Source organism: Carcharodon carcharias, chromosome 12, assembly GCF_017639515.1.
Source record: "Carcharodon carcharias isolate sCarCar2 chromosome 12, sCarCar2.pri, whole genome shotgun sequence".
In the NCBI taxonomy this organism is placed as follows: Eukaryota; Metazoa; Chordata; class Chondrichthyes; order Lamniformes; family Lamnidae; genus Carcharodon; species Carcharodon carcharias.
Window position 1 is genome coordinate 98,862,528 of NC_054478.1, and position 12,915 is coordinate 98,875,442.

Sequence of the window (12,915 nt, forward strand, 5' to 3'; positions counted from 1 at the left end):
ATTGTGGCAGAGAACCTCCTGGCAGATTTTTCAATTAGTACATCAAGGAAAGGGAGTTCATTTGGTTGCTCCATTTCAAAGGTGAAATTGAATGCAGGATGGAGCCCATTAAGACATGCAGGGAAATTATTAAATGCTGCTACAGATTTAAATATAGCAACTGTATCATCCACATATCGGAAATATGCAAGGGTTAGGAGGTTAGGTGTCATTCTATTGAAGACACATTTCTCATGGAAACCAACAAAGATGTTTGCAAGAGCTGGGCCTAGAGGGGATCCCCATGATCCCCAACACCATCTATTTGGCCATTCATTGTGTCATTAAAGCAGAACTCAACTGTGCGAATTGCCAAGTTCATAAGCTCACTGAATACTGATTCATGCAATGGTGTTGGGTCTAGATTGCCATGATATAGTGCTGCAGTGCAAATATCTATGATTACCTTAAGTGGTGAATAGGCTAGCAATGTCAAATGAGTGCAAGGACAAAGCATTGCTATCGACATGCAAGTCCTATATGGTATTCACAAATGTGAAGGAATCTTTCACCGTGTGTCTGGAAAACTTATTCAAAACTGGTTGTAACAATTTGCCCAACCATTTGGCTTATTCATGTTGTGCAGAACCGGTCCTAGATAAGATAGCGCATAAAGGGACATCACTTTTGTGTGTCATGGGCAGTCCATATTTATGCGGATGCAGCGAGCCGTGAGGATGAACCTGTCTTATATATCATGTGGCAGCTCATCACTCTTACACAAGTCCATCAAGAGTTTTTCTTAGCTTACTTTTGAGCAAGACTGTCCAGTCATGTTGAGTGACAGGTCCAATGGTTACAAATTTGAATCCATCATTAAGAATGGCATGCATTTTGTTGATGTAGTCATGCTTGTTAAGGATTCCTGTCCTTTTGTCAGATTTACTGATTTGTATGTCGGGGTTGGTCTTAAGGCCTCATAACATTCACGTTGCATGTGAAAATCTTTTGGAATCTTTTGGAATCCTGTAATGTGCGTGTGCTAGATCAGCACGGCGTGCTTTCAACAATTCAGCATCTTCAGTGGATGCTGGCTTGTGGTGGAATAGTTGGGAGCAGAGGAGTTCAAACTCAGCAAATACTTCTTCCCTTTTGATTTGGGATGAAGGCACATCACAATTGAAACCATGCACAAGAACAAACTCCACTTTCTGAGAGTAGATGGTCAGAGAGATTTGTGATCACACTGTATATCACGCAAATCCATGAATGGGCCTAACGTCATCACTTTCAGCACTGAAAAGTGCTCAGTCTACCTGAGATTATCCTGGAAGGGAAAGGTATCTCAAAAATTTGAGCAACAGGTGAACTTAGCTGTTTTACGCTAATACTATACAGTAGCACCACAAGTGGTGTTCGCCACTAACAGGATGCTGTCAAGCCAAAAAGATGTTTGCCTATCACACAAGTAAATAATGTGGTATATGGATTTCAGTGCCAGTGTGAGGCTAGGTATGTAGGCTAGATGTCCCAAAGACTGGCGGATCGTATCAAACAGCATGTCCATTCCACTGTTCGGAACAGGCAAGGTATAGACCGTAATCAACCAGCCCATGCTTGCAAAACTCAAAACATAGCATCCAACATTCTAAAATTGGGCAACATATGCTAAAAAATTCTCAGTGTGCTAAAAATTACACCGACAACCAAATTAAGATTATCAGTCAGGCTCGCAGTGTGGCACATTTGCGTGCAATGGAAGCTACATATACTAATGCACAGGGCCCTGTTCTTTGCAAACAGAAAGAACATATACACACATTGCACCTGTTTCAGCCAAACAAAATAAGTGATAGCCATTCACTGGTTCATTCCTCAGGACAATGTCTTGACCAGAGTCAAGCTGCCTGGTTTAAATTTCAAAAAATGCTTGGTAGTTAACTGCCAGTCACCATTAACTGGTGCATTCTTCATAGCAATGCCTCTACCAATCAGAGTCCACTCATCAACCAATCAGCACTCTCTTCTCATACAGTAGAAAGTTGATGCTTCTCCTGACATTGGTATTCTTGCGATTGTCCTGATGAGTGCAGGACAAAAAGCTTGAACAAGATATCTTTTTTCAGCAATATAAATATATCACATCCAGGAGATGTCCATTATCCCTCATCTATGAGAAAGACCTTTCAAACTCAAATGGGTCCTAGGGTTCTGCAGAACGATTAGTGCTGTATGCTGATGAAAAGTTCAGAGAATTTACTTTACTGTTCTTATGCTTTTGCAGTAACTGTGGAAGTACAGTGGATTGTATATCAGAACAATGACAATGCAGTGGATAGGTGATCTTCCAGATTTTTCATACACTTATCAGGAACCTATTTTGCAGTGAAAACATAATTGATTTTAGAAAACACTGTTGGATATGCAATGATAGCTTATGACAAATAGCTAACCAATATGCAAGGAATATTTTTGAAAACTCAAAATTTTATTCTTTTTGTAATTATCTTAAGTTTGTGCTATATAGTCTTTTTCCTATCTTGCTTATCGATGGGAAACAACCTGTTACTTAATGCTTTTTAGCTCTCCATAATTTTGAAAACCCCTGTTAAGTCACCCCTTCATCTTTTTTATCTAGTCAAAGAAATCTTAACTTCTCAAATCTCTTCCTAACTGTAACTCATTATCCCTGGTACGTGGTTCCATAATGTTATATCCTTCCCATGTACACAACAGTTTAACCAAAATGGAGGAGAAGGCAAAGCATACAAAGAGTAAGATCTAGATGTAACATCCTGCTAACTTAAGGCTCAACATAAATAAAAACAAGGAAGGCCATCCAAACCCATTTTAGGTCATTCATTCGGAAAAGCCCTATCCTTTATGGCATCCAATTGTTCTTTTCAGGCACTTATCACCTCTGAGCTCACTGACCTATATTGGATCTCAGTCAAGCAATGCCTTAATTTTAAATTTGCAAGGTTTTTACTTGCACTGTGCTACCCGAAAGTTATTTCGATATTTATATAATTCCTTATGTAATAATCTATCTGATATCAGTACTAAATTACCCTTTACATTGGAACATAGGAACAGGAGAAGACTATTCAACCCCTCACAGCTGATCTGCCATTCAATTATGTTACGGTTAACCTGCACCTCGACTCCAATTGCATAATAAAAATCAATTGACCTCACCTTGAAAATTTCAATTAATCCAGCATGCGCAGGCTTTTGGGGAAGAGAATTCCAGATTTCCATTACGATGTGTGAAAATGTGATTTTTAATTTTACTCCTGAATGGCCTCGCTCTAATTTTTGATTTGAGCTCCTTTGATCTGGGTTTCCCCACCTGAGGAAACAATTACTTTGTATCTACTTTATTGCACCTTAACACCTCAATTAGCTACCCCTTCAACCTTCTAAATGCAAAGGAATACAAACCAGGTTTGTGCCACCTGGCCTTATTTTTGAACCCTTTAAACAATGCTATGATTCTGGTGAACTAGCACTGTACCTCCCTCCACCTCCACTACTTGAAATTCCGTTCTATGTTTATATCATTCCGGAGGTGCGGTGCCCAAAACTGAACTGAACATAGGGTTTTTCCAAGGCTCTGTAAACCTGAAGCATCAATTCTTCCCCTTTATATTCTATCCTCCTTGAGATAAAGGCCAACATTCAGTTAGTGTTTATGATTACTTTTTGTACCTGTGCACTAGTTTTTAAGGAATCCTTTTGCTCCTCTATTCTATTACCACTAAGACAACAGTGAGAGATGAGTAACTGTTTCATTAGTTGCATTTCTCCTGTTCTTGATATTCAACTTGATATCATTTACCTGATTTAACATTTCCATAAGGGGAACTTGCTTTTGGGGCATAGTCATGGGCGAGCCTGTGTGGGCTACAACCCACCCGTGTCTGAGCCTTGGTCAAATTCTGGCAAAGCAAAGCAGTGGAATATGGATTTCTCCAAGATAGCAGTTGGACATGAAAATGAGCAGCTTTAGAACATACACCAGATGGGAGATTGGTTATCAGAAAAGGGATTAGTAAAATGGTAAAAGATGGGTAACATGAACAGATTTAGAAGCTCTAAATGTACCATTATGTGCACCATCTGCAAAATGTTCCAATATTGCATATAGTGGGATGATTCAAAGAGAGCAGTATTTAAAACAACTTAACAGCATGAAGAGGTAAGGAAAGAAAACAAGCCGGCAAAAAAAAGAGAACAAGATGGAGGCAGAGGTTATGACCTAAAGTTGTTGAACTCAATATTGAATGCAGAAGGTTGTAGGGTACCAAGGTGAAAGATGCGATGCTGTTCCTTGAACTCGTGTTGTGCTTCATTGGAACACTGTAAAGCCATGGAAAGAAAGGTTAGAGTGGGAGTAAGGTGGAGAATTAAAATGACAAGCAATCAGAAGCTTGGGGTCATGCTTGCAGACTGAATGGACGTGTTTTGCAATGCGGTCTCCCAGTCTATGTTTGGTCTCCCCAATGAGAAGGCCACATCATGAACAGCGAATACAGTATACTAAATTGAAAGAAGGACAAGTAAATTGCTGTTTCACTTGGAGGAGAGTTTGGGGCTTTGAATGGTGAGAAGAGAGGAGGTTAAAGGACAGGTATTGCATCTCCTGTGCTTGCACAGTTAAGTGTTGTTGGGAAAGGAGGCTAAGGGTGAGGGTCACCTGGTGTTGCCCCACATCTATAACCAGAATCATGTAGGTTGAGACAAATGTCCATCTGTTATTTTCTTTAACCCCAGAGCTTACATTCCATTGTGAACAAATGATACATTTTTAGAAGTAGAATGTAGCTAAACAACAATGTCACATCCTCTTACCTATAATTCAAACTGATGTAAACAATTCACGTAAAAATGCTAACCTATTCCCATTAATACTAAAGGAATTAAGAACAGATGTTAGTAGTAATTCCTAGCAGAAAATCAGGAAAGTATGTTTTTTTTAAGTATAGGTGTTTTGTCCTACAGATATGGTTAATAGGTCAAAAGAATTAGTAAGCTAAAACCTTATTTATATATGTGGGCCTGGATATTCATCCTCGAGGTGGGGCACGGGAGTTGGGAAAATTCCTGACTTGTCCTGTCTTTCTTAGGAGAAAGTGCCCACAAAGGCTGGATCTTCATTGCTGGCTGGTGAGTGTAGGCTGGAGTCTGGCCAGCTAACCCAATAGGGACTGCTAGGTGCAGGGGCAGGCTGTTTAAAGGTCTGCCTTTGTACAGTGGGCCTTCCATTAGGCTTGTTGTAACACCTGTGCCCCAGAGAAAACATTGTTTGATTGACAGCTCAGGCTCCCTGATCTCTGCTGTCAACTTCACAATGTTTATTTACACAATGTTAAGTAGTTTCAAGGGCTTATGGTTTTTGTTATTGATACCTTAAAGGGCCTGGATTATTGACACTTTTATTGCCTTTTAAGTGAAATGACTTTTTTTAACATAGTAGTAAGTTATGAATGAAGTACTTTTTAAATGCTTCTTTTGTTACATATCCTACTGTCACTATATGGTTAATTGGTTCTATACAGTGTATAGTGAGTCAATGGGCATTGAAATGCCATAGCTTGGTATGGAGGGCATGAGGGGCCCTGAAGGGGATACAGGGGCAGAACTTGTCATGGGGGTATGATAGACCATAGGGGGGTAAGTGGAAGGATGGAGCTTGGCATAGGAGGTATAAGGAGGACTTTTTGAACTTACCTTTTAAACGGTCCCCTCATGCAGACTCGGATTCACAATTACTTGAGGGGCCATGAACCACAACTCATTAAAAATCTAGCTCCATGAAAATTGCAGAGGAGTAGGAGATACCTATCTCCTCAATGGAGACAGCCAGGCCAGGGGTGCTGGATGTGGGCTTTCTTTAGGAACCAGCATGGGAATGGGGTCGGGAATCCCAGAATCAGGACCTCCCGCCATCTTTAAAGGGCTCCCAAGTCATCTCAACTTGATAAAAATCTAGGCCGTGATTCTTGTTTAAAGATAAGGGGCAGAATTTTACATCCTGCGGGCAGACGGGTGGGCGCCCGACCCAATCAGGCATAAAACTGTGCGCAGTAACGTCGGATGAGCGTCCCAATGTCATGGTGCACTCGCTCGATATTTCAATTGGCGGGCGTGCGCGGGTGCCGGAGCATTAAATAACAGGCCACACAAGGGCCTTAACAGTCCAATTGATGGCAGTATTTCATTGCCCGCATGATTTCGCGCTCATCGCATGGGCAAGACAGGCAGGCAGCCAGCCGATATTTTTAAAAACCTCATCCATGGGTGGGATAAAAATGGTCAACAGCATTGCCAGTGTGAGTCATGAGGAGTTTTGGAGATAGTTTGCTGCTGGTTGCTTATTGGTACTTGGCAGCTTCATCTCTGTTCGGGGCTTCATTCTTAGCATTTCCAGGCTTCATTTCAGGACTTATTGGTGTCTGCAATCCCAGAGGATTCAAACCATGTGGATCATTCCAGGCATCAGACAGCCATCCATTACCCTAGTAATGGGAATTGTGGTTTCCGCTGGAGGCACCTCCTCAGAGGAGAAAGAGAGGAGAAGAAGGGAGAAGAGGCCTGGTCACCCAATGCAGCTTCCAGGGAAGCCACCTGTGGGAGGAGAGGCTTATACAGAAGGGGCGCAGGGCCAGCAGGAAGTCCAAGGCGGAAGGGGCCGCAGAAGATGCCATTATCCTGCTGACAGGGTTCACAGGCGGCAATGCAGCTAACAATATGTCTGAGGTGTAATGCTGAAGGAGGCTCTGCCTCTCAAGGGAGACTGTGACCTCCATTTGTCAGATGATTGGGCCTGAGATCAGCTCCGACTGTGTGGATGGACACCCCATGCTAGTGGTTCTGAAGGTCACAGTAGCCGTCAACTTATATGCCTCTGGCTTTTCCAGGGGTCATTGGGGGATCTGTGTGGAGTCTCCCAATCGGCTGTCCACTGTTGTGTCAAGCTGGTGACAGAGGCTCTGTTCAGGCAGGTCTTGGCCTTTATTCTTTACCGTATGGACGAGGCCAGCCAGGCTGAGTGAGCCAGAGGCTTTGCAACTATTGCTGGGTGCTCCCGCATCCAGGGTGCAATAGGCTGCACACATGTGGCCATCAAGACGCCAGCGGGTCAGCCGGGTGCCATTGTCAACAGGAAGGGCTTCCACTTCATGAACGTGTAGATAGTGTGTGATCACAGGATGCTGATTTTACAAGTCTGTGCAAGGTAGCTTGGCAACTCCCATGATGCTTACATCCTCGGACACTCCCAGGTGTAGAGGCTCTTCACTGCTCCAGCCCAACTAGATGGATGGCTGCTGGGTGACAAGGACTATCTGTTGGAGAGGTGGCTCATGACACCTCTCCGCCACCCAAGAACAGAGACAGAGAAGTGTTACAATAAGAGTCATGCCTCCACAAGGGCAGTGGTAGAGAGGATCATAGGTCTTCTCAAGATGCGCTTCTGATGCCTGGACTGTTCAGGGGGAACACAACAATACCCTCCAGAGCGGGTGTCATTGATAGCATGCTGTGCTCTCCGCAATCTGGCACTGGCAGGGGGGGGGGGGGGGGGGGGGGGGGCGGGGGGGGGCGCACTGGAGGAAAAGGATCTTGGGACAGCTGCACAGGCCACAGATGATGAGTCCAGTAGACAGTCCAGAGATGAGAATGGTGAGGAGAATGCTGAAGGCATAGAGCCAGACCTCAGTAACCTGCAGGGAGGCTGGTACACCTTGATCCAATGCTCCTTCAGCCAGGCTACCAAAAATCAGCTTCAACCGCATGCTAAGGCTGCTGCCTCCATCCCGGATGTCTGAAATGATCCTTTCATTTGAACACAAAGAACACCAAGTGTTTATGCAATAACGCTCAGAACCACCTACATCCAGCATTAACTACTGGTGTTCCCCGCAGCAATGAAATAAAAAGGTGAAGCATACTGAGGACATGACAAAAAAACCACAACTTATCTCATTCTTACAGTTCAATAATATTTACATAAATGTTTCTGGTCTTCAACCCCAGACTAGTACACATAAAGTCAACATAAGTGAACATAAAATCACCCGTGACCTGTCCCTCTTGTATTCATGGTGCCTTTAACTTACATTTGTGGGTGCTACATCTTGGTGCTCCCCCTTGCTGGTACCGGCATAGGAGACAGCCTGCTGACTGTACAGTCTCATTGGCCTTGATGACCTTGGCGGGCGACCTCTAGCCAGTGGAGCCTGTGTTGGCCCTGCCTGGGAGGGAACAGCCAATGCCACGGCTGGCATCTCTCCAGTCACCGTAGCCTCATCAGATGCCACAGTCAGTGGCAGAGGAGCTGCTGCCGTCATCCAGAGCACCCTGAGAGGAGCCTGCAAAGAAGACAGGCAGCTCATGCGCCATCATGAGGTCACTCTAGATCTCCCTGCTCACCACTGATGGACGGACAGCTAGCTGGGATATTGGGTGCCTCATCTATCTCCCACACTGACACTGACCACTTGAAGTCAGTGCCTGTGTGAGGGCTTGCAGGTCCGACACAACCCCGATTCTGTTCCTGGAGTTGCCTCTCCATGAGAGTCGCCACCCTCTCAATGGAGGAAGCAGTGCACTCAGCCAAGACAGTCAATGCAATGCTGATGCTCTGCACGGACTCCTCCATCTCGTGGATGTCCAGCATCTGCCACCTAATGGACAACTGCAGAGGCTCATCATCAGCCTTCGACTGAGCATTGTCCTGGTCTCCAGCAGTCCTCTGACTGCCGGCACCCTGTCTCCGCCTGCACTTCAAGCGAGTGTGAAGTGCTGTCACCAATGTGCACCAAGATACTAGTCGCCGATCTAATGCCCACTGAGGTGCTGGTATCTGCGCTGGTGCCTGCTTTAGAAAGCGGGTGTGACGCAGATGCAACAGATGCTTGGTGGTCCTCCAGTGTCAGGCTTGGCCCTTCAGGGTCCCCAGAGCACACAGCTGCTGGCAAACCTAAAAGAGAGAAAAAGGACATATCATTAGGTAAAGTCATCACACTGTCACTGTGCATGCCAGGTACTCTGGTGAGACAATGGAGATCTGCATCACGGTGCCATCATCTTCCAATGATCAATGGGGTCTCCAGGTTTGAGGCTCACATCAATGAAGAGACTACATTAGAATGGTTGCACAATCTGTAAGTCTCACCTCTGTGCACTGCATTCTTACCTTCGTCTGGCACCCCACATCTCCATGCCCAGTTGCATGGGGCACGTGCCGGCTCTCAAGCTCCAGGGCAGCTTGCTGGTATCTGGACTGGATTAGGAGGCTAGCAAGGCCTCCACTGGTCCGCAACCTTTCAATATTGTTGTGAACCGTCTTCTCCTGAAACAACAGAGGAGCACTGATTAGTCCACTCTGTAACTGCAGCGCCATTGCAACCTGGCCAACCCCAACTGAGGAGCATCTAGCAGGGCACATCCAAGTCATGGGCCTTGAGCCGGAAGGGTCTCAGTCCAAGCAGCCAGGGCTCACTCCCTTGGCCAGCTTTAGCGTCATTGACTCTAGCACTCAGACTCTAGCACTCCTGAGGTCCATGGGGGTACAGCTACATCTTAACACTTCTACACACTGACCCATGCCAACATAGTACTCACCCTTTCTGAGCACAGCAGGTCATTGAAGCGCTTCCAGATGTGCTGCACCACATCCTGGTTGCTCACCATTGCTGCAACCTCCTCCCATGCCCTCTTTGTGAGGTTTGGTGGCCTCTTCCTCCTCCCATCCCTCTGGTCTCCCTCTCGGCAGCCACCTCCTCCAGGGGGATGGTGAGGCACAGCAGAAAAGTCGGGGGTTGAGTGCCCACCCAACCTGCCCTCTAGCCGCACTCGAATCCATAGCGACAGTACAGGAGATGTCCTTCCCTGGCAGCCTTCCAGGGGCTGCCTGGGCTGCTTTTAAGCTGTCCGCCGGATCGCCATTGGACCCGGCAGCTGACAGGTGCCTGCCCTCACTCGGCCCTTTACGACCCGCACGGAGCTGCATTTCATGCTGGGCGGGCCATAATTGGCCCATCAGCATGAAATCATTGTTGGGGTCCGATCCCGGGCTGCGGACCGTTTCCTGGCCGCTCCCTAGCCCGCCTGCCCAATGACCTCAAAATTCTGGCCAAGGTGTCATACTAAGTTCAAGATGCTGAGATTCAAACCTTTTGCTTATTTCTTTAAAGCTGACAAAGAAACCCTGAATTGCCCATGGTGTGATTAAGACAGATACAACTGCTCGAACCCAAAATTTCTTAGTACCTTTAAGGTCATTTAGTCCATCAAGAAGAGTTTTTTTGTAAGGAGCTGCCTTCCTGCTGTCAGGCTGCTTTAACTGTTAATTCCCATTGGCAGAAATTCAGACTGAAATATTTTTTAAAGTGGTTAAGATAAAATCCATAAATATGAGTACAAACCAATATAAACCCCTAAGAATATGATATTATTATTAAAATCTTACACTCTGGCCCCTTACCCTCTCTAGATCTTTTCATTGAGAATGACCAGACTGACATCAGTCATCTCAATTTCTCTGCTCCTCTTAAACACTCTAACCTATCTCCCTCTGAATTTGCTACACTCCATTCTCTCAGATCCAACCCTAACATCATCATCAAACCTCATGACAAAGGTGGCACTGTTGTTGCTGGCATACTGACCGTTACCAAGCAGAGGTCGAACACCAATTTTCTGACACTTTCTCCTATCTCCATGACCCCACGACTGAACATCAAGCTGTTGTATCCAGGACTATCACTGATCTCATCTTCTCTGGAGATCTTCCCTCCACAGCCTCCAAAATCATAGTCCATCAACACTGAACACCATGCTTCTATCTCCTCCTCAAAATCCATAACAAGACTGGCCAAGTCAACCCACTGTTTCAGTCTGTTCCTGCTCCACTGAACTTGTTTCTTCCTATCTAGATTCCATTTTTTCCCCCTTGTACAGTCCCTTCCTACTTACATCAGTGACTCTTCAGATGCCCTCTGTCACTTCAACAATTTCCAGTTTCTTGACACTGTCTCCTCTTCACTATGGATATCCAATTCCTCTACACTCCCATCGCCCACCAGGATGGTCTTAGAACTCTTCGCTTCTTCCTCAAATGAAGGCCCAACCAGTCCCCCACCACCATCTCCACCTGGCTGAACTTCTCACTCTGAACAAATTCTCCTTCAATTCCACATACTTCCTCCAAATAAAAGGTGTTGCAATGAGTACCTGCATGGGTCCTAGCTATGCCTGCCCTTTCATGGGATATGTGGAACATTCATTATCCAAGTCCTACTCAGGCCTCCTCCCTCATTTCTTTTTCCAGTACATGGGTATTGGTGCCACCTCCTGCTCTTGCCTGGAACTGGAGAATTTCATTGACTTGGTTTCCAATTTCCACCCTTCTGTCATCTTCACCTGCTCCATCCCTGACCCTTCCCTTCCTCAATTTTTTTATTCATTCATGGGGTGTGGGAATTGCTAGCTAGGCCAACATTTATTGCCTATCCCTAATTGCCCTTGAGAAGTTGGTGGCGAGCTGTCTTCTTGAACTGCTGCAGTCTATCACAGTGCTGTTAGGAACAGTGACAATGAAGGAATGGTGATATATTTCCAAGTCAGGATGGTGTGTGGCTTGGAGGGGAACTTCCAGATGATGGTGTTCTATGCATCTGCTGCCTGTGTCTTTCTAGATGATAGTGGTCGTGGGTTTGGAAGGTGCTGTGTAAGGAGCCTTGGTGAGTTTCTGCAGTGCATCTTACAGATGGTACACACTGTGCGTCGGTGGTGGACGGAGTGAATGTTTGTGGATGGGGTGCCAATCAAGCAGGCTGCTTTGTCCTGAATGGTCTCTGTCTTTATTTGTGGGCCAGGGCTATCAACCAATATTAACACATACAAACATACGAATTAGGAGCAGGAGTAGGCCACTCAGGGCCTCGAGCCTGCTCCACCATTTATTAAGATCATGGCTGATCTGATTCATTACAAGCCCACTGACTCTTAAAGCTACCTCGACTACACTTTGTCACACTCTACTTCCTGTAAGGTTTCTGTTCCATTCTCACAGTTTCTCCATCTCTGTTGCATCAATTCTGATGATACAACCTTCTGCACCAGTATTTCTGATATGTCTTCCTTTTTGCTCAACCGAGGATTCCCACCCAGCGTATTTGAGAGGGCCCTAAACCATGTCTGACCCATGTCGTGCCTTTCCTCTCCGACACAGGACCATGAAAGGATTCCTCTTGTTCTCACCTTCCAGTCCACCAGCCTCAACACATCATCCTCTGCCATTTTCAGTAGCTCCAGTGTGATGCCACCACCAAACACATCTTCCCCTGTCCTCCCCTTTCCAAGGGACTGTTCCCTCTGCGACACCTTGGTCCACAATTCAATCATCCCTAACACCTCTCCCTTCCAGATGGCACCTTTCGATGCAAGTGCAGGAGATGTAACACCTGTCCTTTCACCTCCTCCCTTCGCATCATTCAAGGCCCCAAACACTACTTCCAAGTGAAACAACGATTTACTTGTACTTCATTCAGTTTAGTATAATGTGTTTGCTGTTCCCAATGGCTGCCTCTACATTGGGGAGACCAAACGCAGACTGGGTGACCACTTTGCGGAACACCTCCATTCAGTCCGCAAGCGTGACCCTGAGCTTCCTGTCGCTTGTCATTTTAATTCTCCACCTTGCTCCCACTCTGACCTTTCTGTCCTTGGCCTTCCACAGTGTTTCAAAGAAGCTCAACACAAGCTCGAGGAACAGCACCTCGTCTTTTCTCTCAGTACTCTACAGCCTTCTGGGCTCAATATTGAGTTCAACAACTTTAGGTCACGACCTCTGCCTCCATTTTGCTTTTTTCTTTTGTTTTTCTTTTTGCTGGCTTGTTTTTTTCTTTACCACTTCATGTTGCATTC